The sequence below is a fragment of the Macrobrachium nipponense genome, chromosome 21 (assembly GCF_015104395.2).
Source record: "Macrobrachium nipponense isolate FS-2020 chromosome 21, ASM1510439v2, whole genome shotgun sequence".
Taxonomy (NCBI): Eukaryota; Metazoa; Arthropoda; class Malacostraca; order Decapoda; family Palaemonidae; genus Macrobrachium; species Macrobrachium nipponense.
Window position 1 is genome coordinate 14,513,826 of NC_087212.1, and position 15,000 is coordinate 14,528,825.

Genomic DNA, 15,000 nt, shown 5'->3' on the forward strand with positions numbered 1-15,000 from the left:
AATTTCACCAATTTCAACGTTTTGTGTGTAGTCTATACCCAGTTTGGAGGGTCAACACATACCGAATGGCAACAGAGAGAGAGAGAGAGAAAGGAAGGCGGAGGAACGAAGAAGAAAAGGGATGGCGGTGGAGTGGGTGAACCACGGGGGGGGGTTAGAGGGTAGGTGGAGCTTTATACGCGTGTTCGTATCCATTTCTGCATAATGGAGTTTTTTGTCTCTTGGTACAAGGACAAGTGTCGTTATTCTTTACGATTAGTGATTCACGATACCCTTATAAATTACGGCACTGGGTGTAATGCACTATAGCAAATCTCGTTCTGTTAAGAGTGTTCGTTACAGAAATAGGTATTGCCCAAAAACACCTGCTTGCACTGTCTCTGAAACCCATAGTAGACATGCTGCTTAGTTGTCAATCAAGTTTTTTATAAACCAAGTATTTTTTTCAAGCTAGCTATTGAATAAATTTTGTATTTTTCATCAGTCCAAAAACATATGCCACCCCCTCAATGCTAACTTTCCTCTTTTAACGACTTTCTGGTCATTGCAAATTCGGCCCATAATTTCTTATGGTGCGAAACAGACAGAGGCCCATGGACCGAAACGATTGCGTCACACTACGGCGATAATCCAGCAGTAAAACATCTTCATATATCCAAAAAGTAAATAACAAAGATATATATGCGCATTACGATTATAACAATTTACATGTATAGCTGATAACAATCTGCATGAATAACTGGTAAACTGTTCTGCAATGACAGTTGAGTATGAGCAATTATTTACAATAGGTACGAAAGTCAGATGTCGTGACGTCATAATACAGAACTTAAAAGAACGTTCTAATTCAGAAAAAGAATTACTTAAATTTGAGTCAGAGTCGAGTTACTTTTTCAATAACGAATATTTTCAAATTAATCATCATAAATATGTAAAAATATTGATGTTTTTACTACTTGATTTTAAAAAAATTAGCTATGAGCACGCTTCTCGCATCTTCTACCTGAAACAGCTGTTTTTTACTCCTGGCTTGTTGTTGGTGAGAAATCGTGTTTCGGATTGTTTTTGTGATAAAAGTGCTCCAGCGTCTGTGGGTACAAGTGGTGTGCGGATTTATCACAGGAAATGGAAAGTTTGTTTGACACAAGCGACTCCGTAAACATCGAGATGGCGTCAATCTTCGAAAACATTTTAGTTGTAAGTAAAAAATTTCTAAAGCGTTTTGGTGAGATTTCCACTGCCGTGGGCGCATTTTCAGTACCCTCTGTTTAAATCTTAAAATTTGGCCTTAATTTCTAACTTTGGAGAAAATACTTACTTCGAAAGGAGAGTAGAGGTCTTTAGCTCCGTTTCTCCCCAACAACAAGTCGCGACTGATGCCCATCTCGGGTGTCAGGACGCGTTATAATGTACTTTTTCGGAGGGTGGCTAGGTGTTGATTGTATGTGGCCTGCTTGGCCTGCTGTGATTGTTTCACCCTAGCCTACATATGTCTTACAGGCATATCAGAGGGATGTGACCTAACTTGACTTGCCTAACATTGGATGTTGTTCCATAACCTGGCTGGGGGGGGGGGGGGGGGGGAATGCTCTTCACGTTGTGACCCCTCACCCAAAGAGACAGGGTCATGGCTACTGTAGGCATTTCTCTATAGCCTAATATCTACTAGATTTTGGACCCCCATACCCTACAGTTTAATGTTCATTAAGAGTTTTGAACGAAATAATAGTAAGAGTGAGCCTTTACCTTTACCCTTGATGTGCCCAAGTACCTCACAAGAACGTCCCTGATAAAATGCGATTATAAGAAATTGATATAAACAAATAGTTCAGATTTCTACTTTCTCGTATGAGAGGTGGTGTTTCTTTTTGTATTCAGTAGGGTGCCTTTGAACGTGGATTGGTATTGTTTCCGAATAACTTCCAAACTGATTTTATAGTTGATTATACATTATTTTGCATGTTAGTGATTTTTTTTCCTTGTAGGATTTGCGTATTTTCATCATCGCATTGTTTTAGCAATTGAAAATACAAGAATATCATATTGTGTAGAAGCTTTGTGCGTTTTTTGGAAATAAGTTGTCTTCCATAATTAAGTTCGCACGTTTTGGATAATACCTAATAATAACAGCAGTACGTAGTAGTAGTACTAGAGGGAAAGTAAATCCACAGTAGTATGCATGTTTGATTTTGTTATTTAGAATATATACATATCAAGCAGGCATACCTCTGTACGTGGGTTTACTTTCCCATTTTATTGACTTGTGATTATGAGTTTTCTAATGTACCACGGAACACCTTTCAGTAACATATTTTGGATTATCTTACTCTCATTTTGCTGGCACGAATGGCATTTATTTTCTGATAAATTAGTAGTATATTCTATATCATTTATTAATCCTCACAAGGCCTTAATTATATCCATATTAAGTTATTCTCAGTGTGGTCGAGTAGGTTACCTTTTAATATGGTTGTGGCGAAAAAGATGGACTTATAGTGGACTGTATTATATGCTTAACGTTGTTACTTGGTCAAAAACCGCTAAAAGCCTTACGTAACAACTCACAAAACTCCCTTTGCGGTTTCTAAAATTACGGGGAGATATCTCTCAAACCCAATTCATTATTTACGAGGATAACACACCAATATCATTAATGAATAGTAGCACAATTAAGTACTTTCACTTACTGAGCAGTCCTTGTAGACATGAACTCAGATCATGAATCGCTACACGCGATACGACGAGAGGTACGTGCCTCTCTCTCTCTCTCTCTCTCTCTCTCTCTCTCTCTCTCTCTCTCAATGTTGCGAGTACTCACAGGTTGATTTTTCAGACGCTTAGAGGACCGCGTGTTATCTCGTTTCTAAGTTATTTGCATAACCTTTAGGATATGAAACAACAATAAAGGTTTATCAGATCAATTCATATTCACCATCCATAAAACTGAAACATAGGAATAATGAAATAAAATCGAGGGATATTGAAACGCATTTGATAAATGTAAAGTTAAAACTAATTTAATAACTAAAAGTTAAACATATCAAACAGTAATAAATTAATCACTCAAGGGGAATTGTAAATCAATGGCACTCAAATGAAACAAATTACGATAAAATTCAAAGAATCAGGGCAATTAAATCCACACACACATCACTGCACAACACTCGATAACAGGTCACCTCAAAAGTTGAGCCAAGAAGCTGTCCGTTCCGTCCTGCATTCGGGTTTTGTTGGGGAAAAGAGACAAGTTATACAATTATCACGAATGTAGAACTGACGTACAAGGTTTTCATGAACATAAAAAACTTTACAATAATTATCAAGTTCGTTGTCAAAAATAAATTCCAAATATAATAGTGTGCAACTTCAACATATTTATTAAATGTAGTGAATTAATTGGTGGTGTGTGTCAATACAATTTTGGGCGATATCACGCCCATACAGTGTACTACGCAACATACGCATACACACCCCTAAGGGACACGCCAAAGGAGCGTTCAGAGGGGCGATCTATAACCCTTCTTTTCCCCTCCCAATTCTTTGACCTCTCCTAATGGCTTCTCTGGCGAGAGGCACAAACAAGACCCAATGACACCAAGTCTTACCATTCGTAATATGCGCAATACATTCACCAAGAACAATTTCACATATATAAAGACAAATTAATTATCATAACAAAAACAGTAATTATACTTCGTTACTAAAACGTCTACCGACGTTATGTCAAAAGACTTCGTCTTTGTTTAAAATCATCTTTTCGGTGCTAACCGCACCACAGATACTACGTACTAGAACATAGCAAAATCAGATAAAATAATGTTAAGAGTGTCATTCTCGAGTAGATGTGGTTCTTTCACCCTTATTATGTCATGTAATGTAGACGTACATATTTTTACAAAATATAGGGGCATGCGAATGCATTTGGTTTTCACATGAATACAAATACAGTAACATAGTTCCTGTCTGTCGATTACCTGACAGACGGCAATACGCAATCAATCAATAATTTCTTATGAGACAGACACTAATGACTATAATAAAAGAAAAATAGCGTGGAAACAAGTGAATACACAAAAACATTAGAAAATAAAATCGTTGTGAGAGGAATTCCTCACACCCTCCCCCACCAAAAAATTCATAAGACACATGTATAGTGTCCTTATAATGCTCCTTCTCGAATTAACTGTTTTCTTTGTTCGTCGGCCTTAGCAGCAGTTCTTCTCATGGGCCGACGATCAGACATCACTGGTGGTGGGGAACCTGTTGAGGTCGTAGGGTCATCCTCCGCAACACCCTCTAGGCCGTCTCCGACGTCCTCGGTTTCAGCCCTCTCCATCGTCTTCTTTGTTGTCTTGTTTATATGACTAGCCTTGTTTGAGGCCTCGCTGGTCTAGCCTACTTCATTCTGTCCGCTTCCTGTTGTTGATTCCTCTCTGACATTACATTCGAGTGGAATGACTTGATTCAATGGTCTCGTAAAATTTCCACTTGCTGTTTTTATCTCGACTGTCCTTATAACATTATCAGGACCTGCGTGGAGTTTCTCGATGATTCCCAAAGGGTACTTGTGTCTTTTACAATTATCATTTACTATAAGGACCAAATCTCCTATGCTTAATGGACAGATGTTTGAAGACTCAGTGTTTCTGTGCCTCTCTCTAAGAGAAGACAAATAGTCAAGTAGCCACAATTTCTCAAACTTTCTTATCGTCTCACACAGTCTTGCATAGTTCTCCCTCAATTCGACGTTCTCATTGAAAGGTACGTCGACGAACTTGTTCAAAGGAGGAGCCATTGTAATAGCTCTGCCGTATAAGAGTCTGGCAGGGGATAGCGCGATGTCGGTGTTATCTTCGTTGACATATGTTGGTGGCCTGTTATTGATGATGTTCTCGGCTTCGGCGACGATGGTATTGAGTTCTATAAACGAGACTTTTTCTGTACAGGGCCCTTTGTAAGCACGATTTCACCACTCCGATCAGTCTCTCGTAAAAGCCGCCTTTCCAAGGTGATCGGGGTGTTATGAACTTCCATTCTAAATTGATGATCCGTCAGATAATTATTTCTTACTGTTCGGGCTCTTCGCTGATATCTCTTAGAAACTTACTGGCTGCAATGAAGTTTGGCGCATTATCACTTATTAAAACTTTCGGAAGTCCGTGTCTTGCCGCGAATTGTCTAAAAACAAAGAGGAATTCTTGTGCATTCATGACGTAGCGCATGTAAACAACAAGACATACGCCTTCTCGTTCTCAGCTTGCATTTTCAGGGGGGACACATTAATGTTTCCCGTATAGTCGACGCCAACACAGGAAAAGGGGACTTGATGCTTAACTCGTTCGGGTGGTAACGGGGGAAATCCAGGCAGACTTAGAGGTTGATTTTGTGCTTTCTTACACATTAAGCACTCTTTCAGGGTCTTCTTAACGGACTGTCTCATTTTTCCAGCCCAAAACTGTTGTCTCAATATAACCACAAGTGTATTCGTGTTGCAGTGCAAGTTGAGTATGTGATAATGAGACACTATAAGTTGCCATAAGGGGTGTCGGCTGGCGACGTATACTGGATGCTTAGCGAATTCCGGCAATTCTGCATTATGAAGTCTTCCTTGGCACCGAATGGACACCACTTTCATCAACATAAAGTCCCCAATTGTCCTGATAAGATTCCTTAACTCAGAGGAACTAGAACTGGTTTGTAACCCATTAGTCAACGCATAATATAGCGTTGGAAAAGCTGACGCTGCATGATTCTGATTAAAACAAGTAAATTGTTACTTTCCCCCTGAATTTATCAGGAAATACTCTTCTCCCAAACAAGATCAATCTACCTACAATCCTTAATGCGTGTTTCAATGAGGAGAACTCAGAACAAATAAATACAAGTACATCATCATCAGGGTTTCTCAAACTGGTTCTACAATAATTTCATTTACATTAAACAGACTCGATGTAACTACATCCTCTTGTTCTGGAAACTTATTTTTGTCAATAATCCAGGTTGGGCCATGAAACACAAACCTGACTTACTCAAAAGAGACATTGAAATACCTCGTGTAACTAAAATCAGCAGGATTATCCTCGCTCTGACATATAACAAACCTGATGTTATGACTGGACTTCAAGTCCTTGATTTCCTTTACTCTGTTGATTACAAGCACTTCTTTAGATCTTTCATAAAAATACCCAACTCAAAGCTACTGGGAGTCACTCCAAACAGTACAATCTGAAAATTATCCCCAAAAATCTCTAGCAAATGAACAGCTAGGCACATGCCTATAGTCAAAGCAAGTAATTCTTGACGGGGGGATAGTGAGTGGGGGGGCTCGGAGCTACTGAGACTTACTAATTAGCAAGTGACTTGTGTGCTACTGCTAACAACATACGCAGGCTCCATAAGTCACACGAGAGGCATCAAACAAATACATGTAAGCTACAAGTTCCTTCATTAAAAACAAGATCTAGGGACTTTGATCTCCTCAAGTAGAATTGAGTTGGTAACAATTCATCGAACTCTTTCTTTAAATCCATCATCAGTTCGTCATCCCAGTCAGTTTTCAGTCCCCACAATTTCTTCACAAATAGTTTTCCCTTGATTGTTACGGGCGTTAATATTCCCAAAGGATCAAAGATGGTTGAAAGGAGAGACACAACCTTTCTCTTAGTCAAAGTACAAACATTTCCTAGATTATTCAAATATGTAACAATCTGAGGACGGCATCTTTACAACTCAATGAGTCATTACAGGTATCCCACAAGAGACCGAGTAGTTTTACTGCATTCAAGTTGACAGTATCTGGGCTATGTGTATCATTAAATGAACTCAAGTTCCTAGCCCATTCTCCCAAAGGCATATTAGCTTCACAATAATTGGGTTTACCTTATTACTCTCGAGTTCTAAATCTTCACATTTCTCATAAGTTTTCATAAAGTTATCCACATAAAAGGACTTCTTGACTGAACTGGCGATGGGATCTGAATGGTTTTGCAAATGATATTGTATTGTCTGATTCAGCAGAAAAGGTGAACAAGTAGCTCCAAACAATAAAACCTTAAATCTAAAAGTCTTGACATGCTTAAAAATCTCTATCAGCAAACCATAAGAATCTTGTGAAATCTCTGTGATTTTCATTAATTCCTATTCTAAGGAAAAGCTTTACTTATGTCTGCTACTACAGCATATTTGTTCTGACAAAATTCCAGCAGCATATCTGTCAATTTCGTTGCCAGATTAGGTCCCGCATGTAAACAATCATTGAGGGACTTTGCATGGTGTGACTTCCCTTACTACTTGCATTGAACGATCCTAATTGGAGGTCGTAGCAGATTCCTTGAAAACTGGGGGAGGGTGGTGAGGTAAATAAGGATTAATGCCATCAACTGGATCAAAGGAGTTATCTTCTAACTTTACCTCCTCAATAAATCCTAACTTAACATATTCATCTAAAAAACAGACTGATTACTGATCAAACATGACTGGTTTAGACCTGAAAGGTTCTCTTAAGTGAATATAATTGACCTAAGGCTTTTCTATAACCCGTAGGGGGTCTGGCATCGCTCTTAAATGGGCAAATCAATCGTATATTTGTTTATTCAGTCATTACAATAGGTCTCATTGAAATGTTCGATCGCTGCTTGATCGTTATAGGATCGCGCATCCTTCCCGATGCCGATCGTATCTAATGACCACAGTCTAGAAATATCCTCACCGTCAAGAGGATTTACAGAAGCAGTGACTCTCGAGCAAACTATACTCTGTGTACTTATTACAGATCTTACATTTTCATCATCACTGATAACATTACAAGCCCAATTGGGTATAGGACCAAAAATAACAGCACCGGCGGTGCTACCAAGCAAACATACATCATCATATTTATCGTGACAATACACAAATGCATTACAATAATCAGCACCAATAATCAACCCTATATCACTGAGGGTATCTGATTCAATATTCTTATCTGCCAGTTTAACACCTCGTTCTTGCAATCGCAGATGCACGTTGTGTAGACCAGGTGTGTGTATGGAAGTGTTAACATGATTACAAACAACAGCATTTAATTTGATACGTTTAGTACCGGCTCGAACCATTACTCTTACTACATCAAACATTTTAGTTTCAACATTATCTCCAAACGGAATTAATGTCAGTTCCACTTGTTTTATGGGCACTAAGTTCAATTTCTCAACAACATCTGGGTTAATGAACGTTCTTTGAGATCCGCTGTCTAAAATGGGCACTAAGTTCAATTTCTCAACAACATCTGGGTTAATGAACGTTCTTTGAGATCCGCTGTCTAAAAATGCTCGAACCGGGATCCGATTCCCATCATTACTCAATAGAAGGGTGGCTGTCGGTAACGCTGTCGGTCGAAGAGATGCAACATTTTTCACAGCTACTTGATTACTGTTAACATTATTCTGAGAATTACTCTGATTACTCGTGGCAGCTGATTTCTGACTAGTACTGAAACTAGGCTGCGATTGAGCAGTTTCTATAGGCTTATTATCAACTCTACTATGACCTGATTTGGTGCTGTAAGGTTGCTGAGACGAATTTACATTAACGCTCGAAGAATTAGGTAATAGTCTAGCACATATGAATGTATGATGTTTACCATTACAGTTAAAACAATATGTCTTACTCTTACTGTTACATTCAAATAAACGATGACCCTTTCGTAAACAACCAAAGCATAGTTGTAATTCATTGATACGAGCTCTTCTAGTCTCTAAAGTATTGTATTTCGTGCAGTCCTTACCGCTGTGTTCGCCTTGACAAAAACAACAAGAAAAAGTTATTTTCTTAGGGGTATTTCTAACATTAGTTCTGAAAGCACTACTAGGCTAATTAGCTTGACGCTCGTTTTTCGAACTCGTGTTATGATCCTTGCCACTCTTAACTGGGTTGGACGGTGATGGCGTGGGGTTATGCATATTACTTCTACCTAAACGCTCAATTAATTTCTCAATGCCCTTTCTCAATTGATCTACACTGAGTTCACAAGTATCATATCTCTGATACAAGGCTTGCAATGTTTCCTTTGATAAACACCGCTTGATAATTGCTTTCTCGTTAGAATCGCCACTCGTAGTACCTGGTAAAGCGTCTAACTGATGAACGATGCTATTCCATTTCATAAGGAAATCCATCAGTTGCTCTGCATCATGCTCAGGGTGCGGTAAACTTAACAGCCGATTTCTTAAGTTCTCTTCTAATTTCCAAACGTTGGAAAAACGAGTTTTCAGTAAGCTTATTGCTGCAGTATAATTAGCTGGAGTTATAGCTAAACCCTCAACGGTTTCGCGTGCTTTACCCTTAAGATAACTATTCAGCATAGTAAACTTGATGACATCGTTCATGTCCTGCCTATCATGAATAACGGCTTTAAAAACAGTCCAAAAAGGAAGGAGACCATTTCTCAATTTTTGCCATCAAAAGTAGGTATCGTAATTTGAGGCAACTTAGGTTGTGGAATACTAGGGGTAGCAGGTACCGCAGGTGTCGGATTAACAGGTGTGGGCACGGGCGCTGGGGCTGGCGCGGGTGTGGGTGCTGCTAACCGATCGGTGAGTTTGGAGATTCGTTTGTCCGCGCTAGAGGTAAAACTGTTAGTCCTCGTTATAGCGTTTACTAATTCACGACCCGTTAATCTCATTATAATATTCAGAAGCGGCTGTCTGTAGTGAATCAGCTGCTTTCTGACGGGACCTAAAACGCAGCTTAATTACTGCTGTAGACAATGTTCAACACGTTTTACCTCATTCAAACGTCGTTCGATTTCACTTATAGCAGCCTCATACAAAATGAGTGCATTACTACAATTGTCTGAATCCATGGTGAAAATTTTAAGGCAAAATCACCTTACAAAAACATACAAAGTTGACAATAACAATTACAAATAAAATCTCAATAATATCGAAGTAACAACACTTCCTCGAAAAAACACTGATACAAAGAAAAACATTCAAGTTAACAATCTGTGTTCTACAAAACTCTTATTCAAAAGTCAAATTGCAATGAGACGGAAGAATACAACATCGTCTCGTTAAATCCCAAGACATATGAACCACATCTACCTTCAAAAAAGGAGAATGACACGCACCTAGTTGTCGACCTTTTATCTTTGGTTGTCGTGTGAGTGTGTGTGGTAGTTCAAGGAAACCATGTGCCAGCATAAAATGACTAACTAAGGGAAAGGGGCTGTAAACAATCCAACAACAAACAATGGTGATATAGAATGATCTGATTCCAAGTTACAAAGGTCAAAATAATGTGTTCAGTATCCAGAATAACTAATTCGGAAGTGTTTTAAACATCCGGTTCGAAGGACAAAGAAGGGAGAGAAGCTGTGGCGAAAAAGATGGACTTATAGTGGACTGTATTATATGCTTAACGTTGTTACTTGGTCAAAAACCGCTAAAAGCCTTACGTAACAACTCCACAAAACTCCCTTTGCGGTTTCTAAATTACGGGGGATACTCTCAAACCAATTCATTATTTAACGACGACAAACACACCAATATCATTAATGAATAGTAGCACAATTAAGTACTTTCACTTACTGAGCAGTCCTTGTAGACATGAACTCAGATCATGAATCGCTACACGAGATACGACGAGAGGTACGTGCCTCTCTCTCTCTCTCTCTCTCTCTCTAAATATTGCGAGTACTCACAGGTTGATTTTCAGACCTTAGAGGACCGCTGTGTTATCTCGTTTCTAAGTTATTTGCATAACCTTAGGATATGAACACAATAAAGGTTTATCAGATCAATTCATATTCACCATCCATAAAACTGAAACATAGGAATAATGAAATAAAATCGAGGGATATTGAAACGCATTTGATAAATGTAAAGTTAAAACTAATTTAATAACTAAAAGTTAAACATATCAAACAGTAATAAATTAATCACTCAAGGGGAATTGTAAATCAATGGCACTCAAATGAAACAAATTACGACAAAATTCAAAGAATCAGGGCAATCGCCCTTTCTAAATCCACACACACATGACTAATGACTATAATAAAAGAAAAATAGCGTGGAAACAAGTGAATACACAAAAACATTAGAAAATAAATCGTCGTGAGAGGAATTCCTCACAATGGTTGACTACCTACCTACTTGGAATTCTCCAGTTTCAACTTGAACATTACACAAAATAATAGCTTTTGTAGATGACAGTAGATCATGAAGTAAGCTTTAAATCATTTTGGAGATTTGAACTGTTAGAATTTTATTGAAATGATAAGCTGCTATTCAGACCACCTATCAATTTCACGAAATCTGGTTATGGACAGAAGAACAGGCAGGAACGAAGGTATATAAAAAATCATCGGCCAGAGAAAATATACTTTATTTTTTATGGAAACCATCAAAACACATAATCACTTAGAATTTAATGAAAACGATTCTCGCATAAACTACCTTAAAAAAATTTTAACTGAAGATGTAGACCAAGGAGAGGCTTCCACAGAGTAGCTTGTTTATTGGTTGAATAATGCATTCCATCAACATATTCGTCTTAAATCGAAGACCAGCTGGTAAGGCCATGAGCACTTGCAATTATAGCTAAGGCAAAAAGCGAAATCCGTCAACGAATTCTTGCATCACATATAGCACTGCATTGCTTCGGTTGCCAGGTATCGCCACCAATCAGGAGCTGAATTGTGCTTGGAGACCTGGATGCAGGTCTCTGATAGATCTTGCTGTTTCATAGTCGAATGCTTTATTGAGAGGTCTTCGTGTGGCGCGTTTGAAGGGATTTCACTCCATATCTTCCCAATTATGAGTCATTCTTCATGATGCGGATTAGTACCACAACTGTTATTTTTTTCTGTTAGACTCCCGTTTTCTGTTATATGTTTCTACAAATCATGGCAAGATGATAGAAAATCCAGGACATTCAGGCCTCTTCTTTGTCTGTGGAAAAAGGGACAAAATAAAAATGATTACTAAATATAAATTAAGAGCGTCCGGTTTTCCTTAAATAGTCCTGTTGCACTACTGATGGCACTATGGTGTAGCCACGTGATTTCCAACTGAAACATTTAGATATCCACCTAAACATTTTCCCATGTCTGAGCTTGAATTACCAAAGTCTTGTGATACTTAACTAAGCGTTCATGTCATCAAAGAGGGAAAAACCTTAGAGATGTAATGTATCGTAATAAAAACATTGAAGCATTCGCTTACTTCACTGCGAACTCCGATAGGATAATGATATAGAAGTACACTATGAATATATATATATATATATATATATATATATATATATATATATATATATATAATATATATATATATATATATATATATGCTTGCATGCACCTTCCTGATACTTACAGGTTGATCCATCCACCAAAGACACGCAGCTGCAAGAAGGACTGTGCCAACTCCAGGCGTTACCTCGAGCCAAACAACTTATCATTGCGTATTCAGAGCACCTGCACTCGCACTTGGCTTCGTCAAACTCCTGAAGGACGAGAAATTATAACACCAAATGGATTAGATAATAATTACCCGAGATACATTTAAAATCTAAAAAATAAAGACCCAAAAGAGAGACTTAGAGATTAAAACACGTTCCAGTGGAACAAGTATGCAAATGAATCATGGTATGACTATTAAGCTATATTTGAACGATTGTGGAGGAGGTATGCCGACTGTTATTTCTTCCTAGTTGAAGACAAGGTCCACTTGGGAGTTAGCGTAGCTCAGTTCTTGTAAAGATCTAATCCACTATTTTATGACTGATTTACATACAAATTGTATGTAACGAAACTATCGTATGCTTTGTTTGAAGCATATCGTTACCATTTGTATTGGAACATGAATCACAAGCTTGTATAGCTAAAAACCTTTTGAGGGAAAAGTCCACTCAGTGTACATCTAGCTGAGCGGTAAACCTCTGCCTCTGGAGAGCATTAGTCGAAGAAGGCTAACCTACCACCGAGATGTGAGATATGTTATCGGCCTTACCTCGTATTCCTTGCATTGCTCCTTTTTGACGATGCATTGGCAACCGCACTGCCGATGTTCCTCCACGCGAACGTAATCGCACTTCTCGTCGTCGCCAGATTTCAGTGCCACCTGAAGCGGATGGAAATTGATCAAGAAATTGGATAACTCGTCATCGATATTAGAATCCAGACTGATTTTCTTCGAGTAAAAAGAAAAAAAAATACTGGCGGTTGTTCCTATGAAGAGTCTTGTTTTAGCTTGATTTAAGTTTTACTCTCATTTTGTTCGTAAAATCGCAATATATATAGAATAGCTTTGTTGCGTTGTTCATCGTATTCTTGCTCTTTAGTGTGGGGGAATCTTTATAATTTTCTATCAAGATAATGTAAATTCAGTGCAGTTATATAATTGTATAATGTGCACACTTATATAGATATAATTATATATAAACTATAATATATATATGTAAGAATTACATTATATATAAACCAGTGACCTGGGGTCATGGCATTAGGAGGGTTTCTACGTGACCAAAAAAGCACACTTAGATATGCTATGCGTTGTCTGCAGTAGCCTGATCTAGCTCAAAGCTTTGTCAACATTTTTTATGTTATGATAACTTTGCACAACAACTTCCATGGGAAGAGGTGACCTGTTAACCTACGCCGGAAACTTGTAACTTCCGAGCCGCGAACTACGTATTGTGTTTTTATATGAATTGCTGAGATAGCTAATGTTCCGCTATCGACGCGATGCTTTAGAATGGCAGTTCGAAGCCAAATCTCAAACATATCGGTCGTCCGACCGAGCTGCATCTCCTAGTATGGAGTTACAGAATAAAGTTGTTACTTTGTGCAACTAGCCTGTTTTGAATCATCTCCTCTAGACAAGAAAGAACCTCTCTACTAAGATATCCAAGGGAGATGAGAGGAACCAAACATTACTTACGGACAACAGCCGTAAGGAAAAAACAAAAAAGTCTATCGCCAAGCGATAAGACATTAGATATATATATATATATATATATATATATATATCTATATATATATATGTATATATATATATATATATATATATATTTAATATAATGTGTGTGTGTGCGTGTGTGTGTGTGTGTGTGTGTGTGTGGATTTTAAGAGAGAGAGAGAGGTACAAGACTACCATACTCGTCATGTGTCGTAGTGATGCCAGTGATAACATAATTTTTTTTCCAGTTCCGTATTTCAGCACAAAGAGAAAGAAAGCTGTTCACCTCTACTAACCTTAACGTATCTCGTACTGACGTCCGTAGCAACGCAGCGCTTTTTCTCAGAACAGAGAGATCCACTGCAGCGGTGCGCAATCGTTACCGACGGCATCACCTGTGGGAAGAATTGGGTATGATTTTTTATGGCCTCTACTTCTTTTTTTTCTTTTTTTCTTTTTTTTTTGTATTCTTGCCGTCTCGGTCGCAACACCATAAAAATATTCTGACGTTATGATCCCACACACTTACAAATTAATCGGTAACTTTTGGCAAGTGGATAAAACCAAGGAAAAGCAGTTAACTTATTTTCTATCTTAGTTTGCTGTAAAAAAGACAGTTGAGATGGCTTTTTCTGTCCGCCCTTAGATCTTAAAAACGACTGAGGCTAGAGGGCTGCAAATTGCTATGTCGATCATCCACCCTCCAATCATCGAACATACCAAATTGCAGCCTTCGAGCGCCAGTAGTTTTTTGTTTTTATTAGGTTAAAGTTAGCCATGATCATGCGTCTTGCAACGCTATAACACAGGCTACCACCGGGCCGTGGCTGAAAGTTTCATGGGCCGCGGCTCATACAGCATTGTACTCTGTTCAGAAAACTCGATTGCGCCAAAGAGACTTCGGATACTTTTTTTTTTTTTTTTTTAACTTACGCTGTCATATCCCTCAGGTACTGGCAAAGGTACCAATTGCTTGGCAGGTGCGTTGCATGGCATCTCCGTCGTCTTCACCCTATGCAAGTACACCAGTTCACTTCTCGCCTTGGGACAACCTCTTCCATCT

The 15,000-nt window shown here is 38.4% G+C and overlaps 2 protein-coding genes across 2 annotated transcripts in view; one reads left to right on the plus strand and one right to left on the minus strand.

Moving 5' to 3' along the window:
* LOC135197803 (inositol polyphosphate 1-phosphatase-like) overlaps window positions 1-1,879 on the minus strand; it is an 83,461-nt gene extending 81,582 nt beyond the window's left edge. The window contains exon 1 of the mRNA XM_064224929.1: window positions 1,747-1,879. The gene's annotated coding sequence lies outside the window, so the exon portion shown is untranslated. The remainder of the gene's footprint in view (window positions 1-1,746) is intronic.
* LOC135197670 (uncharacterized) overlaps window positions 1-15,000 on the plus strand; it is a 132,731-nt gene that overhangs the window by 18,890 nt on the left and 98,841 nt on the right. The window lies entirely within an intron of this gene.